This window comes from Mustelus asterias, chromosome 3, assembly GCF_964213995.1.
Source record: "Mustelus asterias chromosome 3, sMusAst1.hap1.1, whole genome shotgun sequence".
NCBI lineage: Eukaryota > Metazoa > Chordata > Chondrichthyes > Carcharhiniformes > Triakidae > Mustelus > Mustelus asterias.
In genome coordinates this window covers 124,750,303-124,774,169 of record NC_135803.1, presented here as the reverse complement: position 1 = coordinate 124,774,169, position 23,867 = coordinate 124,750,303, and the positions used below count along the sequence as shown (strand labels likewise).

At 42.1% G+C, this 23,867-nt stretch overlaps 1 protein-coding gene and 1 long non-coding RNA gene across 9 annotated transcripts in view; one reads left to right on the top strand and one right to left on the bottom strand.

Annotated features, from left to right (window-relative positions):
• The window catches only part of LOC144491560 (uncharacterized), a 40,319-nt gene extending 34,579 nt beyond the window's left edge, over positions 1-5,740 (top strand). The window contains exon 3 of the long non-coding RNA XR_013497467.1: positions 2,545-5,740. This is a non-coding gene — a long non-coding RNA (uncharacterized LOC144491560). The remainder of the gene's footprint in view (positions 1-2,544) is intronic.
• The window catches only part of fhit (fragile histidine triad diadenosine triphosphatase), a 1,076,873-nt gene that overhangs the window by 846,789 nt on the left and 206,217 nt on the right, over positions 1-23,867 (bottom strand). The gene's annotated exons all lie outside the window — the stretch shown is intronic.

Sequence of the window (23,867 nt, the reverse complement as noted above, 5' to 3'; positions counted from 1 at the left end):
GAAAAAGCCTGGGAGATGAGTAAACAAGTAGACAATAATCAATTATCCGATACAAATGCAGTAAAGTACCTATTAATGGTAGCATTTTTGCCTCCAAGTTAGGATGTCATGAGTTCCAACCCACTCCAGAGATACTCGGGTGACAATTTTATCCTGCACTGATACAGTGCCACACTGTCAGAGCCGCCTAACTTTGGATGAGATGTTAAACCAAGGCCCTGCTGATACTCTCAGGTGAAACTAAGTGCATTCTTTGAAGAAGAGCAGGGAATTTTCCCAGAATTCTGGCCAACATCTATTCCTCCATTAAAATTTATCTTTAAAAAGGTTAGCTGGCGATTTATCCCATCACTGTGTACAACCTTACCTTATACAAACTGACATGCAAATTTCCCTTTGTTACAAGACCGACTGCACTTCAAAAGAACTCTTGACTATGAGGTACTTTGGGAAATCCCGAGGTCATGAAAGATGCCAAAACTATGTCAGTTATTTCCTTTTCTTCTCAAATTATGGAAACCAGTTGACAAAAAGTGGCAGTTAAAAATGTGGCCACAAATCACAGCAATTCATGTAAAAACTGGAAATAAAATCAACTGCTACATTTTTCATTAAATAAATCTTTGAAACATTAATTTACAGTAGCAAATTCTGACCAACCCCTCTAGGAAAGAAACAGAGCTCAGAAGAAACTTTCATTTGACTGTCATACATTTTAACAGTCTACCATGTTGGATGAAGCTGAAACTAATTAGCAGTTCCTTTTCTCCTCCCACCCAGCAGGCTGTTCACACTTTCTAAGCAAAAGTATGTCACCAATAAGTGAAGTGAACTGATACCTTATTTTTAAATAAAACTAAATTTTTTACAGCTTCAATCAACATCATGTTGTGACAGAATAGCTGATTTTTTGACAACATGTTGAGCTCCATATCTTCGGATATAAAGGGAGATTTAAAAAAAAAAGGTTTCCTGAATGCTTGGAATCATAGAATGGTTACAAAAAGATGTCATTTGGCTTGTTGAGTCTGTGCCAGCTCCCTGTAAGAGCAATTTAGCTGGTCCCATGTTCACCGCTCCTCCCCATAGCCCTGCAATTGTTCCCCTTCAGAAACTTAGCATTGCCCTTTTGAAAGTCACAATTAAATTTGCATCAATTACCTTTTCAATCAGCACTCATTCATTCCAGATCATAACCACTCACTGGAAAAAGGCTTTTCTTCATGTTACTTTGTTTTTTTGGCCCATCACCTTAAATCTGAGCAGTCTCGTTCTCAGCCCTTCTGCCAATGGGAACAGTTTCTCTCTAGCCATGCTGTCCAGCCCCCTCATGATTTTGAACACTATCATTCAATCTCCTCTCAACCTTCTCTTCTTCAAGGAGGGAGAACAATCCAATTTCTCCAATCTATACCTTCCTGATTCGAATGAACTAGTATAAGGCATGGTGGGAAAAATCCATGAAGTATTATTGATCTACATTTTGAAATAAAATACAATCTACAGTTTCATCTTGCTTCCCTTTTCCCTGTCAGTTATTAGTATCAGAGATAAACTTTTGTAACTTTCGTTCTATGTTCTATTATATAACTGTAGATTGTAGCAGAAGTATATGCACTCAATCTAGCTCTGGTGTAAAGACAAAAGCCTTTCTGTTGGTTAGTAAATCTTTTTTTTTCTTATAAAATGAACAGATTTTGATAACACCCTTGTTACTCAGGATTTTCATTAATTCCAACAAGAAAAATTGGGATGGAAAGTCTGGGAAATGATAGGCATTGAGTGAAAGAGTGGCAAGCTAGGAAACTTGAAAAACTAAAAAAAAATAAAAACTAGAAACATGGAGAGAGTGCAAAGAAGGTTCACCAGGATGTTGCCTGGCAGTGTTGACTATGAGGAGAAGTTGAATAAACTAGAATTGTTTTCACTGGAAAGACGGAGGCTGAGGGGGGATCTGATAGAGGTCTACAAAATTATGAGAGGCATAGACAGGGTGGATAGTCAGAGGCTTTTTCCTAGGGTGGAAGTGTCAATTATAAGGGGGCACAGGTTCATGGTGAGAGGGGAAAAGTTTAAGGGAGATGTGCAGGGGAAGTTTTTCACGTAGAGTGTGGTGGGTGCCTAGAATGCGCTGTCAGAGGAGGTGGTGAAAGCAGGCACATTAGCAACATTTAAGAGGCATCTGGATGCATAGAGAGGGAATGGAGGGATATGGACCGATTAAGGGCAGCAGGTGTTTTTTTAGTTTACTTAGGGCATCATGGTCGGCACAGGCTTGGTTTGGTTTTGAGTTGATTTATTATTGTCCCATGTATTAACATACAGTGAAAAGTATTGTTTCTTGCGCACTATACAGACAAAACATACCATTCATAGAGAAGGAAATGAGAGAGTGCAGAATGTACTATTACAGTCATAGCTAGAGTATAGAGAAAGATCAACTTAATCAAGGTAAGTCCATTCAAAAGTCTGACAGCAGCAGGGAAGAAACTGTTCTTGAATCGGTTGGTACGTGACTCAGACTTTTGTATCTTTTTCCCAAAGGAAGAAGGTGGAAGAGAGAATGTCCGAGGTGCATGGGGTCCTTAATTATGCTGGCTGCTTTGCCGAGGCAGTGGGAAGGACCGAAGGGCCTGTTCCGAGGACCGAAGACCGAAGGACCTGTTCCTGTGCTGTACCTTTGTTTGTTTTCCGTTTGTTCTTTGAAACAGCAAGGTTGAATATAAGGCAAATTGTTTACTTGCACCAAACAGGATTTTCATCCAAGTAATTTGAATACAAATAGGAAAAACTGATGATGGAATTGGCTTGAAATTTGTTTGGAATTTGGAGAAGCCAGGTTGTTCTCCCTTGTTGGAAAAGACAAAGTTGAGATGTGATTTGGTTGGAGTGTACAAAATCATTAGAGGGCAAGACAGCGTAGATAGAGAGAAACTTCCCATTAGCAAAAAGGCTGAAGACTTGAGGGCACTAATATACCTCTTTATATATAAAACTACAATGGCAAAAATCATTGGGTATGGCCTTTCATCAAGAATGACCCTTGGACCTGATACATTGGGTCTGTTAAAAATATTCTATGTCATTGGGTTATTCAATGGACTAAAATAATGATTACAGTAGTTAGTATTGTCTTCAGGGCAGTACAAATGAACAATTCAAGAAATGTCTATGCTGAATTTTGAACAAATAAGAGCCAATATTAAGCAGAAATCTGTTTTCATACAGGTGTGTTTGAGGTCATTCACAGGGATTTGGCACTTTTCCCATAAGCACCAAGTATAAAAGGTCACCTACAGTAAGGACCTTTATGGATTAGTGTGCAAAATTCATGAATATATTAAATATAATTTACATATAAATGAGCTAATATTTCAGCTCTGGAACTTAAATGAGATTTTAAACAGTAGAAACAGGACAAAAGTCAATCCTTTATTGCAATTCTGTGAACTACTTGAATATTTTCATAATGCTATTTCAAAAATGCGTATTCAAGTCAACCATTATACAAAGAGAAGTGTGAAATATTTTACAGACACGTCTCATTAATTTAACTTAGTGCTGGTATGAGTGTAGCATTCAATATATTATAGGGTAGTGCAAATTTGATTGATAAGGCAATGCTTTTGCAAATGTTTGTAATTAATGTTGGTAATTGAATCATGACATGTGTTGAATTATGAGTTTGCAACTTGACACTTAAATCATTGCGCCAGTTCGCTTATTCTTTACCCAGTTCATTTAGTTTGCTATGTTTTATGCCCCCAATACACAAAATACCTTCAATGATTTGAGTTTAATAAATCAAATTAGATAGTTAAAAATTTCTACATCTCTCATCAGCAGTAAAAAGAATGTCTTAATATCAGTTCAATTTATTTTTATTTCCATCTACAAATGATAAAAAAACTATTTTGTTCAGTTTTTTTCCAATTTCAGTCTGCAACTTCAATTTGGGTATCAAACTATGAATGAATCTGATGATGCAAGGCAGCACAAGATCAGTAAACAAAAATAGAGTGAAAAACTTGGAAAATTTGCACGATGCATCACTCCAAGATGGAAAGTAAACATCGCTGGCATAAAATTTTAAGCAAAACTAAGTTCAAAACCTCAGACTTGAAATGAAAAAATAACCTTAAAAAATGTAGAAAACTACACATTTGATAATGAAATATTTTCAAAATTGGGAAAAACACGAACTGAAATAACAATGCCATTTAGTACTGCATATAGGATGCCAAGAATGTAGCAAAATGGAAGGAGTCTTATATTTCACTGTTGGTCCCCTCCCTGTGTTTTTAAGGATTAACATAAAAATGTGCATGGAGGCACAGACTATTTTCTAAATGGGGAAATGCTTAGGAAATCAAAAACACAAAGGTTAACGTGCAGTTAGGAAGGTGAATGCAATGCTAGCATTTATGTTGAGTGGGCGAGAATACAAGAGCAGGGATGTACTTCTGAAGCTGCATAAGGTTCTGGTTAGACCCCATTTGGAGTACCGTGAGCAATTTTGCGCCCTGCATCTAAGGAAGGATGTGCTGGCCTTGGAAAGGGTCCAGAGGAGGTTCACAAGAATGATCCCTGGAATGAAGAGCTTGTCGTATGAGGGACGGTTGAGGACTCTGGGTCTGTATTCGTTGGAGTTTAGAAGGATGAGGGAGGATCTTATTGAAACTTACAGGATACTGTGAGGCCTGGATAGAGTGGACGTGGAGAGGATGTTTCCACTTATAGGAAAAACTAGAACCAGAGGGCCCAACCTCAGGTTGAAGGGACGATCCTTTAAAACAGAGATGAGGAGGAATTTCTTCAGCCAGAGATTGGTGAATCTGTGGAACTCTTTGCCGCAGAAGGCTGTGGAGGCCAGGTCATTGAGTGTCTTTAAGACAGAGATAGATAGGTTCTTGATTAATAAGGGGATCAGGGGTTATGGGGAAAAGGAAGGAAAATGGGGGTGAGAGAAATATCAGCCATACTTGAATGGTGGAGCAGACTCGATGGGCCGAGTGGCCTAATTCTGCTCCTATGTCTTCTGGTCTTATAGTCTAATGATGGAATACTTTCCACCTCTCTGGATCAGTGCAGTTCAACACCATCCAGGAAAAAGCAGTCTGCTCAAGTGGTACCCCCTCCACCAGTTTAAACACTCACTTCCTCCATCACTTGTGCATAGTGGCATTTGTAAGATGCACCATAGCAACTTACCAAGGCTCTGTTGATGGCATCATCTTTCAAACACATTACCTCTGCCAACTAGAAGAATAAGGAAGCAGATGCATGGGAACTCACCCCTGCAGATTCCCCTCCAAGCCACACATCATCCTGACTTGGAACTCTATCACCAGTCCTTCACTGTCGCTGGGTCAATATCCTAGAACACCCTCCTCAACAGCAGTGTGGGTGTACTTTTACAGATGGACTGCAGGGGTTCAAGAAAGTGGCTCACTACTATCCTTCTGAGTGATAATTAGGAATGGACATTAAATGCTGGCCTTGCCAACAACATTCACATCCCATAAACAAATTATAAAAGATTGCTGGGCCGTTGGTGAGGAAATTCCACTCAATATTGAAGGTATAGTATTGGTCTTGTGTACTTGAACTTATTATTGATGGTTCACAATGGAAAAATGTTTAATTACTTATCCTTCACCTTCATAAGCAGAAGGATCCGAGGATGTAAAGTAGATTAACTGTGCTTAAGGAAAATAAAAAGTAGACTAGGATGATATACAAAAATGTTTTGGTGTAATTATTTGAATCATGTGACTCAAATCACTCGAAACCCAATTTAACGTCGAAAATCTCTAACTTTGCCTGCGACTAGGATTCTCCGATGCCGCTGCAGTGGGCAGGATTTTCTGATCTCCTCCATTGCCGCCCCACTGCGGAAAATGGAGAATTTGGCACTCAGCCAAAACTCCATTCACTGCAGCGGCAACGGAGAATCCCAGCTGTGGACGAGATTAGAGGTTTACGACAAATGTTTTGGCTGCGAGCCAAAGTCTCCATTCTCGCTGGCAGCAGGGCAGCCATGGACTAGATCAGAGAATCCTACCCTAAAACAGAAGCATCATTTCTGGAAACAACGTACCAAGGCATGTTTGACAGCAATGATCTAACTTTTAACTACATCATTCCATTGGATTCTATTCCATACAAGTTCTACAGTAATGAGTATTGACGTAAAACATCTTTAAAACACTTGAGAAAAATTGTTAAAATGAAAATTAACAGCACTTTCAAGGTATATGTCAAGTATGCATCGTGAAGTATTGATTGTGGCAAATATTCAACTTACTTTCTGACTTTTATAACCTCTTTGTACCTTCAACACTTGAACAGTTTTTACTCCGTGTTTCTTGTGCTCTCAGGTCACTTGTTGAATTATTCCATAAATTTGAATACTTCAATTGAATCACAATCACCATACTTACGGCTCATGCTTGGTATAATAAATGATATCGCAAAGCGATTTGCTTTGTTGACTTTTCACTGCACCATATTAGACTGTGAGTCATTACAGTGTCAGCCGTGGCTCAGTTGTAGCACTTTGCCTCTGAGTTGCATGGTTATGGACTAAAAATCCACTCCAGGTACCTCAGTACAAAAATCTAAGCTGACACTCCACTGCAGTACTGAGGGAGGACTGTCTCCAGACGAGATGTTAAACTAAGATCTTGTCAGCTTTCGAAGGTGGCTGTAAATGATTCTATTGGATTATTTTGAAGAGGAGCAGGGAACTTAACATCAGTGCCAAAGCAAAATATGTCAGATGCTGAATAATGGAAATACAAACAGAAAATGATACTCAGCAGGTCTGGCAGTATTTGTGGAAGAGGAACCAAGTTAACGTTTCAGGTCTATGACCTTTCATCAGAACTGGGAAAGGTTGTAATAGGTTTTGAGCAAGCGAAATGTGGGAGGGTGAGAAAAACAAAAAACTCTGATGGGTGGAGGGCAAGTGAGATTAGATTACAAAAGCTTTCATGGTGTAAAATCAAAGGGAATGGTAATGGCACAAGAAAGATGTGTCTAGAGAGGGTGTGAATGACAGAGTCCTGAATAGGTGCCATTTGAATTCAAAATAAAGGAAATAAGAGAAAAACAAAAGAAACAACGAACCCACAAAGAAACGTAAAACAAAATTGGAGTCATGCTTATAGACTGAATAGGGGTTCTCAAGAAAGGAGTATCTGCATTTGGTCACCCCAAGGAAGAGGAGACTACATGGTGAACAGTAAACATAGTATACTAAATTAAATCACTTTCACTGGAAGGAGTGTTTGGGGTCTGGGACAATGAGAAGGGCGGAGGCAAAAGGGCAGATGTTGTATCGTCTGCAGTTGAGTGGAAAGCAGACAGGAGAGAGGGAATGATCCTCTTGGAATGCAGAAAAGAGAAGAAAGATGTGTTTGGTGACGGCATCATGCTGAAGATGGTGGAAATGGCAGCGGGTGATCCACTGGATATGGAGACTGTGGTGTGGAAGGCAAGGTCAAGGGGAATCCTTTTTGTTTTATATGTGGAGCATAGCCCCTTTGAGAGGATAGATCAGGTGACCCTGGGGGGGTGGGGCGGGGGGTGACCTGCCCTTACAAGCAGTTGAGGACTGGACTGCGAAGAGATCAGTTTGTTCAATAAACTCTTGTTTGTTCCTGTGGCTTGCCTCCATTGAGTTCTTGGGAACTACCCCCAGTAATCTCCAAATTAACACTTTGTCGGTTCTGTGAGGGAGGGGGAGGCATGACAGTAGAACTGCATGAAAATGGACACAGTCTAAGAGCTTTGTCAACCACTCTGAGGGAAACCTTGGTTGAGGAAAAAGGAAGACATATTGGAAGAACTAGCATGGAAATTTGCATTATCCAATCAGATGCAGCGGAGATGGAGAAACAGAGAATGGAATAGGGTCCTTAAAGGAAGCAGGGTGTGAGGAAGTATATGCAACCAAGGTAGCTGTGGGTTCAGTGGAAAGGTTTGCGATATTTAGTGACCCTGTCACTTAATTGATCAGTGGCAGACTTTCCCTGGGCAGACTTTCCCTGGGATCAAGTACTCCATAGGTGGAAATCTTGACCCTCAAGCACTGCCGGCCAATCAGAGGCTGTTAGCTCTCCATTGAAGACAACACCACTGGAAGCAGTGGCCCCTGCCGACAATGCAATGACCAGAAGCCCAGAATCAATAGGGGACCCAGGCCGCAAGTGAATGAGGGCAGGATGGGGATCCCAGGCAGGGCGTCACTGGCTGAGGTGGAGGGCAGGAGTAGGTGCTGTCACAGATCAGCCCTTTTTCTGACACTGTGTCCCTCAATCAGGCACTGAATGTCTTGAACGATAGATCCCAGCCACCACCCCCCCGTGAGGCCGAAAGCAAACCAAGTTGTGTTCCTTTGTCACGCTCCCCGCATGGCAACTGACCATCTGCTGCTGATTGGTTATCAATTGGCTTCTACGAGTCTTCTCATCCTGGGCTTAATCAGGGCAAAGATGGGAAAGCAGAGGAGTACCACCTAATTAAATGCCCTCCCCACTGCCAAACTCTCCTCAGGGGAGGCAATAAATTCTGCCCTGGTTTTCTTTAGACGATGCTGCCAGAGTTGCTGTGCACAAATTTGCTGCTGTGTTTCCCATATTACAACAATAAAAAAATATTTAAAGTCCTTTGGGCTGTGCTGAGGTCATGTACGGCGCTAAATGTAACTTTTTTCCTTTGTGTAACTGCCTAACAGTAAGCTTGTCGATTTGATTTCAAGGGGATTTGCCCCACTGATTCAAAATTCTCTGCTAAACCCAGCAGCATGCTTCAGGTTTTAGCAATGGTTCATCTATAATTACTTTGTAATTTCAGTTGTAATGAAAACTGCAAATGTACTGCAAACACCCTTCTCAAAATAACTTAAGAATGAAATTGAATGGATGGGATTCTACCCAACCAAACCCACACTTGGGTGGGAGCACCTCAGGCAGGAATCCTGTCCTCTCACCTGTTAGGTCCTTAAGTGGCCACTTATAGGCTACTGAAGATCCTTTTCCCACTCAGCCTCAAGCTTTAAGCTGGTGGGAGCGGGTGCAGGTGAGGTGAGAAACTGACAAAAAAAACTTTTTCCCATCTTGGGCAGGAAGTGGGGGAGACACCTCATTCTGAAGGCAGTGTTGGGGCACCCCTCCCTCCGGGATGTTGGAACTCCAGGACCCTTTCCCCATCTGGCCTACCCCTGACACCATGATTGCTCCATCTGCCACACCCCAGGGCGTCCACTACCCTCCCCCCATCTCCAGGACATCCGGGATGTACGTTTCCAATGGGTCTGGGACATTGTTCCAAAAAGGGCAGTGCAGTACCGCTTCCGGCCACTGGCCGTGTTTGAGAGTTGTCGGCCAAACAGCTATAATGGGTCAATAGAAATCCTGCCCACTGCCAATCAATGCTCAAGTGAGTGTTAAACAGCAGTGAGAGTTCAAGAGTCGGCTGTTGCTTGTTACACAGTGAACTAAGGATGGTGAGTGCCAAGAGTATTAACTATGCCACTTACTGACCCAGTAGCTGGAGTGTTCAAGGTTGCCCTCCTCACCTAAACAATGTATGCTGAGGAAATAAAAATTTTGAACAGCTTTCCATTTTTCACAATGCATCTTTGAGAATAGTACTTGATAGTTCAATTCACTTGATTATTTTTTACCTAATCTAGTCATGGCATTTTCACGCTTAATGTTGAAGCATGCGTACATGGATTGGGTGAGGTAACAGATTAAAAATAGGTCCATTCATCTCTGGGATCTTGGCATGAATCATGCTACTGTGCACATTCTTCATTTCAGGAATTTGGGTAGTTTCAGGTCAGGTTATAGTACTTGCAAATTTTTGCAGCATATGCTACTACTACATGATGGGATACAATACACAGTCATTTTACTAATAAGACTATGTGGTGATATAAACAGGGCCTAGTTTTGAGACTGATAAAATTGGATATCCTAAATTAAAGAATTGGGCACATTGAAATCAAACACAGTCAAACCTCACGCAGGCCAACTGTACAATACACAAATGTGTCTGGGCCTGACCCATCAACCACCCATCAAAGGTCGTTACACCCTACTTGAGACTTAGCAGGAGATCATGGCACCTCATTGAAATGCATCGGTCTATTGTTAGAAGCCCAGATCGGGCCAGACTTTCTGTCACCAAGAGTTCCTGTAGATACCTTATCTGATAACAAGTTCAACAACATGGAGATGGACACCTGGGGGGCGGTCCCTGGTGTCCTGTCAGGCAGACATCAAGAAACCCACTGGGTATTGGAACCCCCTCCTGGGACCTCATTGGCCGGAAGCCAGAGAAGTTTCTGGAAAGGCAAGCAGGCTGGGGATAAAGGGACACACTCAGAGGCACAGCAGCGAAGACTCGACGAGGGAGGCAGTTGTGACCATTCGGAAGACTGACCAGAGAAGGAAGAAGCTGCCATCGAGACTCACCTTCATGACGACAGACCAGAGGGACTCAGTTTAACCAAGCCATCTTTACGGGTAGTATACTTGAATCTGGGGTATTCTCTTGTTTTATGTGGGTAATTTGAGGGTTAATAGTGTTCTTATTAATAAACTTGTTGAACCTTTACTTGTGTTTGTCCTTTGTCCACCTTGCAAATAAGGGCACCAGGGTAAAACCTTGGAGTAAGTAAACTGGTTGAAAGTATCTGAGAATTAACAGGTACAACAACTAATTTTGCTGTAATGAAGGAATGGTTTATGATTCTGGGTAATGAAATGAATGTTCCTTATTCAATCCAGAAAGAAACCTAAGTTAAGGCATAAATTAAGATAGAAATGCTTTTTCATTTTACATTTAATTCAGCCATGTAATTTACATGGGCACTACAACTTACAGCAATATCGTTTTAATTATAATTTTATTATTGAATGTGCTTTTCAATATAAGATATGAGTGGTATTGTAGGTAAAGTTGGAATTTATCTTCACTGAACAAAAGTGGGAGTTACCAATTTGAACAGGCTATAAGATGTCTTTATTTCATTTGTGTCTTCAACTATACTTGCTGCAGCTGCATTTGCTTGAGTCTGTATATTAATTAACATGTGTCTGAATTGAAGGATGCATACTCTTTTCTTTAATATCCCATTATTTCATAGCATACCTCCTTGAAATGATGTTCTCACCCAAGAGTCAAACTTAAACTCATTTTAATACCCTAACTTTACTCCATTTACAATGATGCAAAGAAACTTGAGACAGTAACAACAAACTGAATGCCTCCCAAAATCCTGAGAAAGTGTCAGCTGAATAACAAAAACAGGCATAACCGAAAGTGGTTTAAAATATACAAAAACACATTGCCATGAGCAAAGTTGAATCTCACACAATGCATTCTTGATATTTTATTTGTATTTCAAATTCCTGCTCTCTGCTCCTTTCAGGATGCAAGCTTTAGCCCTTCCAGTCTCCATAGCAATCATTATTCTTAAAAATGCAGACAGGTGACATATCCCCAGATGGATATATAAATACCATTCCAACTATTAATTAACTTGAGGTAACTTGCTTTCTGGTCTTTTCTCCCCATGGACATTTCACCATTCCTTCACTTCGATCGTTTCCACGGCATGGCCATCTGATATTTACATGTAATTAAAATATTCACATCTTCAATGAAAACAGATGATTGCTATACAAATACAAATAATGTCAGTTGGTTCCTGATTTTGTGGTTGCATTGGATGGAGTGGGTGATTAACATATTGTCACCTGAACTTAGGACAGAAAGAACAGTGGCAATATATATGATTATGATGTTGTAGCTCATTGTATGAATTGCTCTTGAAAAATTTGCTATCAGGATCCCTCAGCAGGTGGGTATTGCCAACTTGCCACCAGAGCTATCTAGAAAATAAGATCATCTTGAAGGGAATTTATTTTAGTAAAGCATTTGACAAGGTCCCTCATGGCAGGCTGGTGCAAAAGGTTAAATCTCATGGGATCAAAGGTGAACTAGCTTGATGGGTACAGAACTGGCTTGGCCATAGAATACAGAGGGTAGCAGTGGAGGGGTCTTTTTCTGATTGGAGGTCAGTGACTAGTGGTGTTCCGCAGGGCTCTGTACTGGGACCTCTGCTGTTTGTGATATATATAAATGATTTGGAAGAAGATGTAGCTGGTCTGATTAGTAAGTTTGCGGACGACACAAAGATTGCTGGAGTTGCGGATAGTGATGAACATTGCCAGAGAATACAGCAGGATATAGATAGGCTGGAAAATTGGGCGGAGAAATGGCAGATGGAATTTAATCCAGATAAATGCGAAGTGATGCATTTTGGTAGATCTAATGCAGGGGGGAAGCTATACAATAAATGGCAGAACCATTAGGAGTATAGACACACAGAGGGATCTGGGTGTGCAAGTCCACAGATCCTTAAAGGTGGCAGCACAGGTGGAAAAGGTGGTGAAGATGGCATATGGCCTGCTTGCCTTTATTGGACGGGGCATAGAGTATAAAAGTTGGCATATGATGTTGCAGTTATATAGAACATTGGTTAGGCCACATTTGGAATACTGTGTCCAGTTCTGGTCGCCACACTACCAGAAAGACATGGAGGCTTTGGAGAGAGTGCAGAAAAGGTTTACCAGGATGTTGCCTGGTATGGAGGGTGTTAGCTATGAGGAGAGATTGAGTAAACTAGGGTTGTTCTCCCTGGAAAGACGGAGGTTGAGGGGCGACCTAATAGAAGTTTATAAAATTATGAAGGGCATAGATAGGGTGAACAGTTGGAAGCTTTTTCCCAGGTCAGAAATGACAAACACAAGGGGTCACAGGTTCAAGGTAAGGGGGGCAAGGTTCAATACAGATATGTGGGGGACCTATTTTACACAGAGGGTGGTGGGGGCCTGGAATGCACTACCAAGCAAGGTGGTTGAGGCAGACATGCTCGGATCATTTAAGACTTATCTAGATAGCCACCTGAACAGACTGGGGATAGAGGGATACAAACGGATGGTGTAGTTCGGAACACATGATCGGTGCAGGCTTGGAGGGCCGAAGGGCCTGTTCCTGTGCTGTATTGTTCTGTGTTCTTTGGAAGAAGTGACCCCTCCTGTAGCACCCAAGCATTTTCTAGTTAGTCAGAGAATGGATAATACTTTTTGTTTTTGGTTGTGCTCTATAGTAAAACAATAACTGAAATTGAAGTAGTCAGATACTAATCATGTTAAAGGAAATTATAATGTGGAGATGCCGTATAGCAGAGACTGTAAAGCATAAAAGAAGAACGTAACTACGGTATTTCCAATCAGGATTTTTGCATACAAGGAAGAATTTTCTACTCAGGTGTAGAATCTCCAGTACATACATGAGCACTTATAATCAATGGCCTGCAGTAAGTTCTAAACCTGCCAAAACAACCTGACAAGGATTACGTTCTTAATCAATGGAGTTGCTATTAGTAAAAGGTTTAAGATTTTAAAAAAAATTTACATTGTCAAATTAATCCAATCATAACAATAAAATACAGATTCAGGTTTTTCTCTTTCGGTAATTAGCATCATATTTATGAATTTTTGCCTACCAATCAAATTATCAGAGACTTCTTTCTCGAAATATTAAAAAGAAAGATCTTGCACCATAAATCCTGGATTGAATCCAATCCAGACTGATTAGGTGATTCTCTTTTCTTTCTGACAGCTGTTCAGGCAGTTTCAATACAGTTCTTAGTTGCTGCAAGTCCATGGTAAGGAAGAATGCATAATGCAATGCTAATTTTAAATCTTTTTTTAAAAATCACAATGATATGAAAGAAACTATAATACCGCATTGAAAAAATGGAGGGAATGCATCTGAGAACAGGGTTCAGCACATCATTGGATCAACAAAATAATATGTTGCCCGATATATGATCTGAAAATGTTGGTTGCATATATTGAGAAAAAAGGAAACTTCCTAACCCATGGACCGCAATCTGTAAGGATAGGCAACAACACCTCCTCCACAATAATCCTCAACACCAGTGCCCCACAAAGCTGTGTTCTCAGCCACTTACTATACTCCTCATACACCTATGACTGTGTGGCCAAATTTCCCTCCAACTCAATTTTCAAGTTTGCTGATGGAACCACCGTAGTGGGTCGGATCTCAAACAATAACGAGACAAGTACAGGAAAGAGATAGAGAATTTGGTGAACTGGTGCGACAACAATAATCTCTCCCTTAATGTCAACAGAACAAAGGAGAAAGTCATCGACTTCAGGAAGCATAGTGGAGGACATGCCCCTGTCTACATCAATGGGGATGAAGTAGAAATGATTGACAGCTTAAAGCTTTTAGGTGTCCAGATCACCAACAACCTGTCCAAGTCCCAGCATGCCGATGCTATAGTTAAGGAAGCCCACCAATGCCTCTACTTTCTCAGAAGACTAAGGAAATTTGGCATGTCTGGTAGGACTTTTCCTGGCATGACTGACTGTGAGTACAGCGGCAGCATTTAAATGCAACATTTAAAAAAAGGTAATGCAATCATCACAGAGGACTTTAATCCTCAGAGAGATTGGGCAAATCAAGTTGGGAAAAGTGGCAGGGAAGACAGGTTCATGGGATAGTTTTCAAGAACAACTGGCAGAATTTTCCAGATTTGGAAAGTTTTTGGCCCGGTGTCACAACCACATTCACTACAACAATACATCTTCAGTGCACCCCACTGCAAGGGCAGTTGGCAGCCTTCACTGTGTCTGTTAAGAGGAGGGCAGCACACCATCCCCAATACATCAGCCTTCAGGAGCTTGTCACAAAATGGCAAGCCTCTGCCAGTATAAAACATCGGCCTTACCATTTTTAGCCATTAAAAGTTAGAAAGCATTGAATTTTCATGGAGTTATGCAATTACATCCTCCGAGTTACCGAGGTGTTCACAATGTGGTACCCATGTGATGATGGGAAAATTGCAATATCAGTGGAGGATTGAGCTAATTACCTAATTCACCTCAATTGGCTTCCACCACTGTCAAGTGGGGTAGTTGTCGTGGATTCTGTCCACATCTGGGAAAACTGCTGGAAGCAGATTATTTTGAAATCCACACCAATTCATTTTTCTGTAATCTTGCTGGTCTTCCTCACCTCTCAGGGCCTGTTAAAAATACTCCCAAAATGTTACAGAGCCAATGAGGGAACAGGCTATTTTAGACCTAATATAGTATGGTGCAACAAGACAGGGTCCATTATTCATCTTGCAGGAAAGGATTCTCTGTTTGAGAGTAATGTGGTTAATTCTGAAATTAGGAAAAAGCAATTAGTAGCAGTAAAGAGAAAGCACAGGAAAAATTAATGAGACTAAAAGATAACAAATCTCTTGGACATGATGGCTGGCATCCCAGAGTTTTAAAAGAGTGGCTGCAGAGATGGTGAATGCATTGGTTTTGATCTTTATGAAGTAATTAGAATCTAGGACGGTCCCAATGGATTAAAAAGTAAATGTAATTTTGCTGTTCAGCAAAGGACGGAGCCAGGAAGCAGAGAACTATAGCCAGTGCCATTCATCAGTCGCACGGAAAATGGTAGCATCTATTATTAAGGATGTGATAACAGGATTTGTTATCACAATTGTTTTGGATAGTGTGGAGGAGGATGACTCTCCACGGGTAAGCCACAGTGACCAGGTCACTGGCACACAGTCACGCTCTGCGATCCGGAAAGGAAAGAGAGGGATTAGGAGAGCAATAGTGGTGGGGGACGCGTCGGTTAGAGGCACGGACAGGCGATTCTGTGGGTGCGAACGGGACTCCAGGATGGTAGTCTGCCTACCTGGGGCTGGGGTACTGGATGTCTCTGAGCAGATAGGAGGCATATTAAAAGGAGAGGATAAAGAAACGGATGTCATTGTACAGATTGGTGCAAATGACGTACATAGGGAGAGCAGGGGGATCCCACGAGAGCAATTCAGGGAGTTGGGAAATAGGCTAAAAAGTAGGGCCTCCAGAGTGGCAATCTCTGGGCTGCTCCCAATGCCTCGGGCCAGTGAGGCTAGGAATAGGGAGATAGTACAATTGAACGCTTGGCTAAAGGACTGGTCCAGGAGAGAGGGCTTCATATTCCTGGATCACTGGGAAGTTTTCAAGAGAGGAGGGCACCTGTACAAGAAGGACGGGTCACAACTAAATTGGAAGGGCACGAATATCCTGGCTGGGAGTTTTGCTAGTGCAGTTCGGGTGGGTTTAAACTAATTTGGCAGGGGGGTGGGGATCAAAAAATTAGGTCTACAAGTGTAGAGGCTGGGGACGAGCTTGGGGCCAGGACAAGGCTGGCAAAGAAGAAGAGCACTCTGGGGGAGGATGACCTCACTGCGCCTGGAGGTCTGGAGTGCATCTATTTCAATGCAAGGAGCGTAGCAGGTAAGACAGACGAACTTAGGGCCTTAATGCTGACGAGGAATTTGGATGTGGTTGCGGTGACAGAGACTTGGTTGAAAGAGGGACAGGACTGGCAGCTGAATATTCCAGGGTACGTGTTTTAGGCGAGACAGAGGAGGGGCCAAAAGAGATGGGGGAGTAGCAGTATTAGTTAGAGAGCATATTACATCGGTGCAGAGGGAGGACAATTCAGAGGGGTCGTGTAACGAGTCACTGTGGGTGGACTCAGAAACAGGAAGGGCGCAGTCACTATGTTGGGGGTATACTACAGGCCCCCCAACAGCCCAAGGGAAGTGGAAGAATGGATATGTCAGGAGATAATGGATGGGTGCAGGAAAAATAGGGTTGTTGTAGTGGGAGACTTCAATTTCCCTGGTATAGGCTGGAAATCGCGTAGGGCTGGGAGTCTGAATGGGGAGGCATTTGTAAAATGCGTACAGGGAGGTTCTTTGGAACAATATGTAGATAGCCCGACGAGAGAGGGGGCTATACTGGACCGAGTACTGGGGAATGAGCCCGGTCAGATCTTCAAAGTTTCGGTCGGGGAACATGTGGCAAATAGTGACCACAATTCTGTTAGCTTTAGGATAGTGATGGAAAAGGATGAGTGGTGTCCCAAGAGTAAGGTGTTGGATTGGGGGAAGGCTAACTTTAGTGGGATTAGGCAGAATTTGGCAGCTGTTGATTGGGAGAGGCTGTTTGAGGGTAAATCCACATCTGGCATGTGGGAGTCTTTTAAGGAATAGTTGTTAGGGCTGCAGGATAGGAAGGCCTGTAAAAAAGAAGGATAGGAAGGGTAGGATTCGAGAACCGTGGATAACCAGGGAAACTGAGCGATTGGTCATAAAGAAAAGAGTGGCATACGTTAGGTCCAGGCAGCTAAAAACGGAGGGAGCTCTGGAGGAATACAAAGAAAGTAGGAAAGAACTCAAATGAGGAATTAGAAGGGCAAAAAGGGGTCACGAAATGTCCTTGGCAGACAGGATTAAGGAGAATCCCAAGGCATTTTATTCATACGTTAGGAGCAAAAAGGTTGTCAGGGAAAAATCGGACCTCGCAGGGACAAAAGTGGGGAATTATGCTTCGAGCCCAAAGAAGTAGGGGAGATCCTAAATGAATACTTTGCGTCGGTATTCACAAAGGAGAGGGATGTGTTGACTGGGAGTGTCTCGGAGGGGAGTGTTGACCCGTTAGAGAAAATCTCCATTACAAGGGAGGAAGTGTTAGGTTTTTTAGGGAAGAGAAAGACTGACAAATCCCCAGGGCCTGATGGAATCTATCCCAGGCTGTTCAGGGAGACGAGAGATGAAATCGCTGGGCCTCTGACGCAAATCTTTGTCTCGTCACTGGACACAGGTGAGGTCCCAGAGGATTGGAGGATAGCTAATGTGGTCCCGTTATTAAAGAAGGGTAGGAAGGATAACCCGGGAAATTATAGGCCGGTGAGCTTGACGTCAGTGGTCGGGAAGTTGTTGGAGAGGATTCTTCGAGATAGGATGTATGCGCATTTAGAAAGGAATAAACTCATTAACGATAGTCGGCATGGTTTTGTGAGAGGGAGGTCATGCCTCACTAACCTGGTGGAGTTTTTTGAAGAAGTGACCAGAATGGTTGACGAGGGAAGGGCCGTGGATGTCGTCTACATGGACTTTAGTAAAGCGTTTGACAAAGTCCCTCATGGTAGGCTGGTGAAAAAGGTTGGATCTCATGGGATAAAGGGGGAGGTGGCTAGATGGGTGGAGAACTGGCTTGGTCACAGAAGACAGAGGGTGGTCGTGGAAGGGTCTTTTTCCGGCTGGATGCCTGTGACTAGTGGTGTTCCGCAGGGCTCTGTATTGGGACCTCTGCTGTTTGTGATTTATATGAACGATCTGCAAGAAGGTGTAACTGGGGTGATCAGTAAGTTTGCGGACAACACGAAAATGGCTGGACTTGCAGATAGTGAGGAACATTGTCAGAGGCTACAGAAGGATATAGATAGGCTGGAAATTTGGACAAAGAAATGGCAGATGGAGTTCAATCCAGATAAATGCGAAGTGATGCATTTTGGTAGAACATAGGGGGGAGCTATACGATAAATGGCAGAACCATAAAAGGGTGTAGATACGCAGAGGGACCTGGGTGTGCAAGTCCACAGATCCTTGAAAGTGACGTCACAGGTGGAGAAAGTAGTGAAGAAGGCATATGGTATGCTTGCCTTACCTCCCCCCTCTCACCTTGAACCTATGACCCCTCGTGAACGTCACCACCGACCTGGGAAAAAGCTTCCCACCATTCACCCTATCTATGCCTTTCATAATTTTATACACCTCTATTAGGTCACCCCTCATCCTCCGTCTTTCCAGTGAGAACAACCCCAGTTTGCCCAATCTCTCCTCATAACTAAGCCCCTCCATACCAGGCAACATCCTAGTAAACCTCCTCTGCACTCTCTCTAAATGAGAGAGGCATAGAGTATAAAGGTTGGGATCTGATGTTGCAGATGTATAGAACGTTGGTTCGGCCGCATTTGGAATACTGCGCTCAGTTCTGGTTGCCACACTACCAGAAGGACGTGGAGGCTTTAGAGAGAGTGCAGAGGAGGTTTACCAGGATGTTGCCTGGTATGGAGGGGCTTAGTTATGAGGAGAGATTGGGCAAACTGGGGTTGTTCTCACTGGAAAGACGGAGGATGAGGGGTGACCTAATAGAGGTGTATAAAATTATGAAAGGCATAGATAGGGTGAACGGTGGGAAGCTTTTTCCCAGGTCGGTGGTGACGTTCACGAGGGGTCATAGGTTCAAGGTAAGAGGGGGGGAGGTTTAACACAGATATCAGAAGGACGTATTTTACACAGAGGGTGGTGGGGGCCTGGAATGCGCTGCCGGGCAAGGTGGTGGAGGCGGACACACTGGGAACGTTTAAGACTTATCTAGATAGCCACATGAACAGAGTGGGAATGGAGGGATACAAAATAATGGTCTAGTTTGGACCAGGGTGCGGCGCGGGCTTGGAGGGCCGAAGGGCCTGTTCTTGTGCTGTATTGTTCTTTGTTCAGGACACCTGAAAAATTATAAGATTAAGAAGAATCAAGGTGGATTTAAGAAAGGTAAGTCATATTTGACACATCTGTTGAATTTTTTGGGAATATTAATGGTGGTTAGATGGGGAGGAGCTCGTGGATGTAGTCTATTCAAGGATACAGTGGCACAGTAGTATGTTAATGGACTAATAATTCAGAGTGTGGCCTAATGATCCAGATATATGTGTTCAAATCCCACCATTGCAACTGGGATATTAAATTCTCTTAAATAAATAAAATGCGGAATGAAAAAAATTAGTATCACTGCAAGTGATCATTTTGTTAAAAACCCATCTAGTTCATCGATGTCGACTTGGGAAAAAAATTCCGCTGTCCTTGGACAGTTTGGACTATATGTGACTCCTGTTCCACAGTAATGTGACTGACTCTTAATTGCCTCTAAAAAGGCCTAGTAAAACACTCTGGCTTGGTAATAAATAGGTATTGGGGAATAAACATTGGCCGAGGCAGCAATGCCCACATCCCATGATAATGTTTTTAAAGATTGGATTTTCAGAACATAGAACATAGAACATAGAACATTACAGCGCAGAACAGGCCCTTCGGCCCACGATGTTGCACCGACCAGTTAAAAAAAAACAAAAAACTGTGACCCTCCAACCTAAACCAATTTCTTTTCGTCCATGAACCTATCTACGGATCTCTTAAACGCCCCCAAACTAGGCGCATTTACAACTGATGCTGGCAGGGCATTCCAATCCCTCACCACCCTCTGGGTAAAGAACCTACCCCTGACATCGGTTCTATAACTACCCCCCCTCAATTTAAAGCCATGCCCCCTCGTGCTGGATTTCTCCATCAGAGGAAAAAGGCTATCACTATCCACCCTATCTAAACCTCTAATCATCTTATATGTTTCAATAAGATCCCCTCTTAGCCGCCGCCTTTCCAGCGAAAACAATCCCAAATCCCTCAGCCTCTCCTCATAGGATCTCCCCTCCATACCAGGCAACATCCTGGTAAACCTCCTCTGCACCCTCTCCAAAGCCTCCACATCCTTCCTGTAATGTGGGGACCAGAACTGCACACAGTACTCCAAGTGCGGCCGCACCAGAGTTGTGTACAGTTGCAACATAACGCTACGACTCCTAAATTCAATCCCCCTACCAATAAACGCCAAGACACCATATGCCTTCTTAACAACCTTATCTACTTGATTCCCAACTTTCAGGGATCTATGCACACATACACCTAGATCCCTCTGCTCCTCCACACTATTCAAAGTCCTCCCGTTAGCCCTATACTCAACACATCTGTTATTCCTACCAAAGTGAATTACCTCACACTTCTCCGCATTAAACTCCATCCGCCACCTCTCGGCCCAACTTTGCAACCTGTCTAAGTCTTCCTGCAAACTACGACACCCTTCCTCACTGTCTACCACACCACCGACTTTGGTGTCATCAGCAAATTTGCTAATCCACCCAACTATACCCTCATCCAGATCATTAATAAATATTACAAACAGCAGTGGCCCCAAAACAGATCCCTGAGGTACACCACTTGTAACCGCACTCCATGATGAATATTTACTATCAACCACCACCCTCTGTTTCCTATCCGCTAGCCAATTCCTGATCCAATTTCCTAGATCACCCCCAATCCCATACATCTGCATTTTCTGCAGAAGCCTACCAGAAGGTTTTCAGATATGGTGCCACACAGGAAGTTGTTGTCCAAGATTATTGCTTACCCCAGAGTATTAAAGGAAGCAGCCTTGGAAATATTGGATGCATTGGTGGTCATCTTCCAAAATTCAAAAAGGTGCATTGGCCATGCTCAATACTCCCTCAGTGTACTCAAACAGGTGCCGGAGTGTGGCGACACGGGGATTTTCACAGTAACTTCATTGCAGTGTTAATGTCAGCCTACTTGTGACTCTAATAAATAAACTTAAACATGCTGCAGTGCACTAAGCCCTTCTGCAGCCAAGAGAAATATACGCCGGAAGTGACAATGGGCGGGATTCTAGCCGGATTCTCTGGTCCCATTGCAGCAAATGGACATGTGGCTGAGCGCCAAATTCTCCGTCCTCACTGACAGTAGTGGTGGGGCATGAATGGCCAGGGAATTCCTGCCAATGTGTAAAGTATCCCATCAAGGGAAAATCAGATTAGGTGGAGATGTTCCTACTCTACCAACTATATGTTGGGATTTTGCGAGAGAGGAAATTCCTGTCTGGTTCTCCTCAATAAGAGTTTTAACAACACCAGGTTAAAGTCCAACAGGTTTATTTGGTAGCAAATACCATTAGCTTTCGGAGCGCTGCTCCTTCGTCAGATGGAGTGGAAATCTCTGACGAAGGAGCAGCGCTCCGAAAGCTCATGGTATTTGCTACCAAATAAACCTGTTGTACTTTAACCTGGTGTTGTTAAAACTCTTACTGTGTTTACCCCAGTCCAACGCCGGCATCTCCACATCAGGTTCTCCTCAACCCAGAAGACCCAGAAAATGATATAATTCCTGTGGTTTTTGAAGAGGATAGAAGCTAACATATTAGAGCCACCTTCCAAAAGTTAACACGTAAAAGTGGAAGCAACTACAAAGTACTGAAATGCATTTCAGCATGACAACATTAAATTTATTCAGAAACCTTATTTTTAAAAGTCACATTTCATGACACAAAATGTCAGGCTTTTTTCCCCCTTATTTTTTACCATCTTTTCAACTCTATTTTTACATGTTTTGATAACTGTACTAGAGCAGGTTTCAAAGTGTATGTAATGATATTAAACAGCTGTCAAATTGCTCAAAAATGATCAAAAGAAATGTTATCTACTTTCCGGACAAGAAATGTAAGTTCATTTTTTCCTCACTTCTGAGATCTTGTTTCAAAACAAAAACTGCAATATGGCACCTAAATGCCCGCAAAGTTTATTATTTTACTCTGGGTAATTACCACTCACAAACAAGTTCGAGAACTGCAGTTTTAAGTGGCCAACTCCATTTTGAAATAATTTTGGCTTCCACCAATGTGAATTCACTTACTTCAATTTGCTGTCAATTGCTCAAAAAAGTCTCTAATACACACCTTCAGATTTGATTAGATTTACAAACAAGTAAATAAATCAGTTGACATACCATTTTTGCCTTTTTCAGATTTTCTTTCTTCGCAGCCGCCAAGCTGAAAATGTGCCCCTCATTTCCCCTCCCCTCATTGCAATCATTCACCTACATATACATATTTTAAAATTGGAAAGGAGATGAACAGGTCATAAATGCCTCCTTAATTCATATTGCTCAGTAGAACAGTCTATATCTCAAAGTTGGTAAACTTGGGAAATCTTTTCAAAGGGAGATACTTTCTGAGGAACAACATTACACCAATATATTAAATCTCATGATCTGATTCCTTTTAAGAATGCTATATAGAACAGCAAAATGCAATCAGCCAGTTCAGGAATTAGTTCATGTTTACCACAAAACTGTGGGAAGAAATATGGAACAGATGCAGAATTGCAGTAAGGCTGATGAAATCATAAAAACGTAGAATCCCGACAATGCAGGAAGAAGCCATTTGGCCCATCAAGCCTGCACCAACAACAATCCCACCCAGGCCCCATCCCCATAGCCCCACATATTTACTCTGCTACTGCCCCTGATACTAAGGGGCAATTAAGCATGGCCAATCAACCTAACTGGCACATCTTTGGACTGTGGGAGGAAACCAGAGGAAATACCAATGGATTTACATTTTTTTATTATTAGAGAAAATGTACAATAGTTTATGTTAAAACATTTTGTGACACACAATTTTTCATTGTCAGTATTTTGCATAACAAACCACCTTTCTCATCCACACACTATGAACAGCTGTTTTAGGAATATATTACTAGTGTTGCACATCTTAATGATGTTTGTAACCATGGTGATTAATACATTTCTTTGGTGATTCATAAGAAAATTCTTATTGATCTGGGACCACTTCATAACAATTACTCTCACCATCTGCTTCATTACTTTAATGGAAGCATTTCTCCACTATGAATTTAGTATGTGCACACAAGACTGCAAAGTCACCTGGAGATTTGAGAAAGTAGTTTACTATGACAAACTGTTCGATTACTGCTTTAGGATAAAAATCAAAAAGTCGATCACACTGATTTAGAACAATTGTTATATGTCAACTGAATTGATTGTTAAAGTAATAAATATTTCTCAATATCAGCTTATATATATGCACATTCTCAAAAACTGACCAAAACTGCATACTTAAACAACTCAACAAATCATAAATCGCACAGAGGTTCATGTCAAAATGCATTTCTTCACAGTTATTTTAGAAACATCCACAATAAAATTCATGTTGGTTTAGTAAGGCTGATCATGAAGGAAGAATTAGGTGGGTGAAACCCACACCCTATTT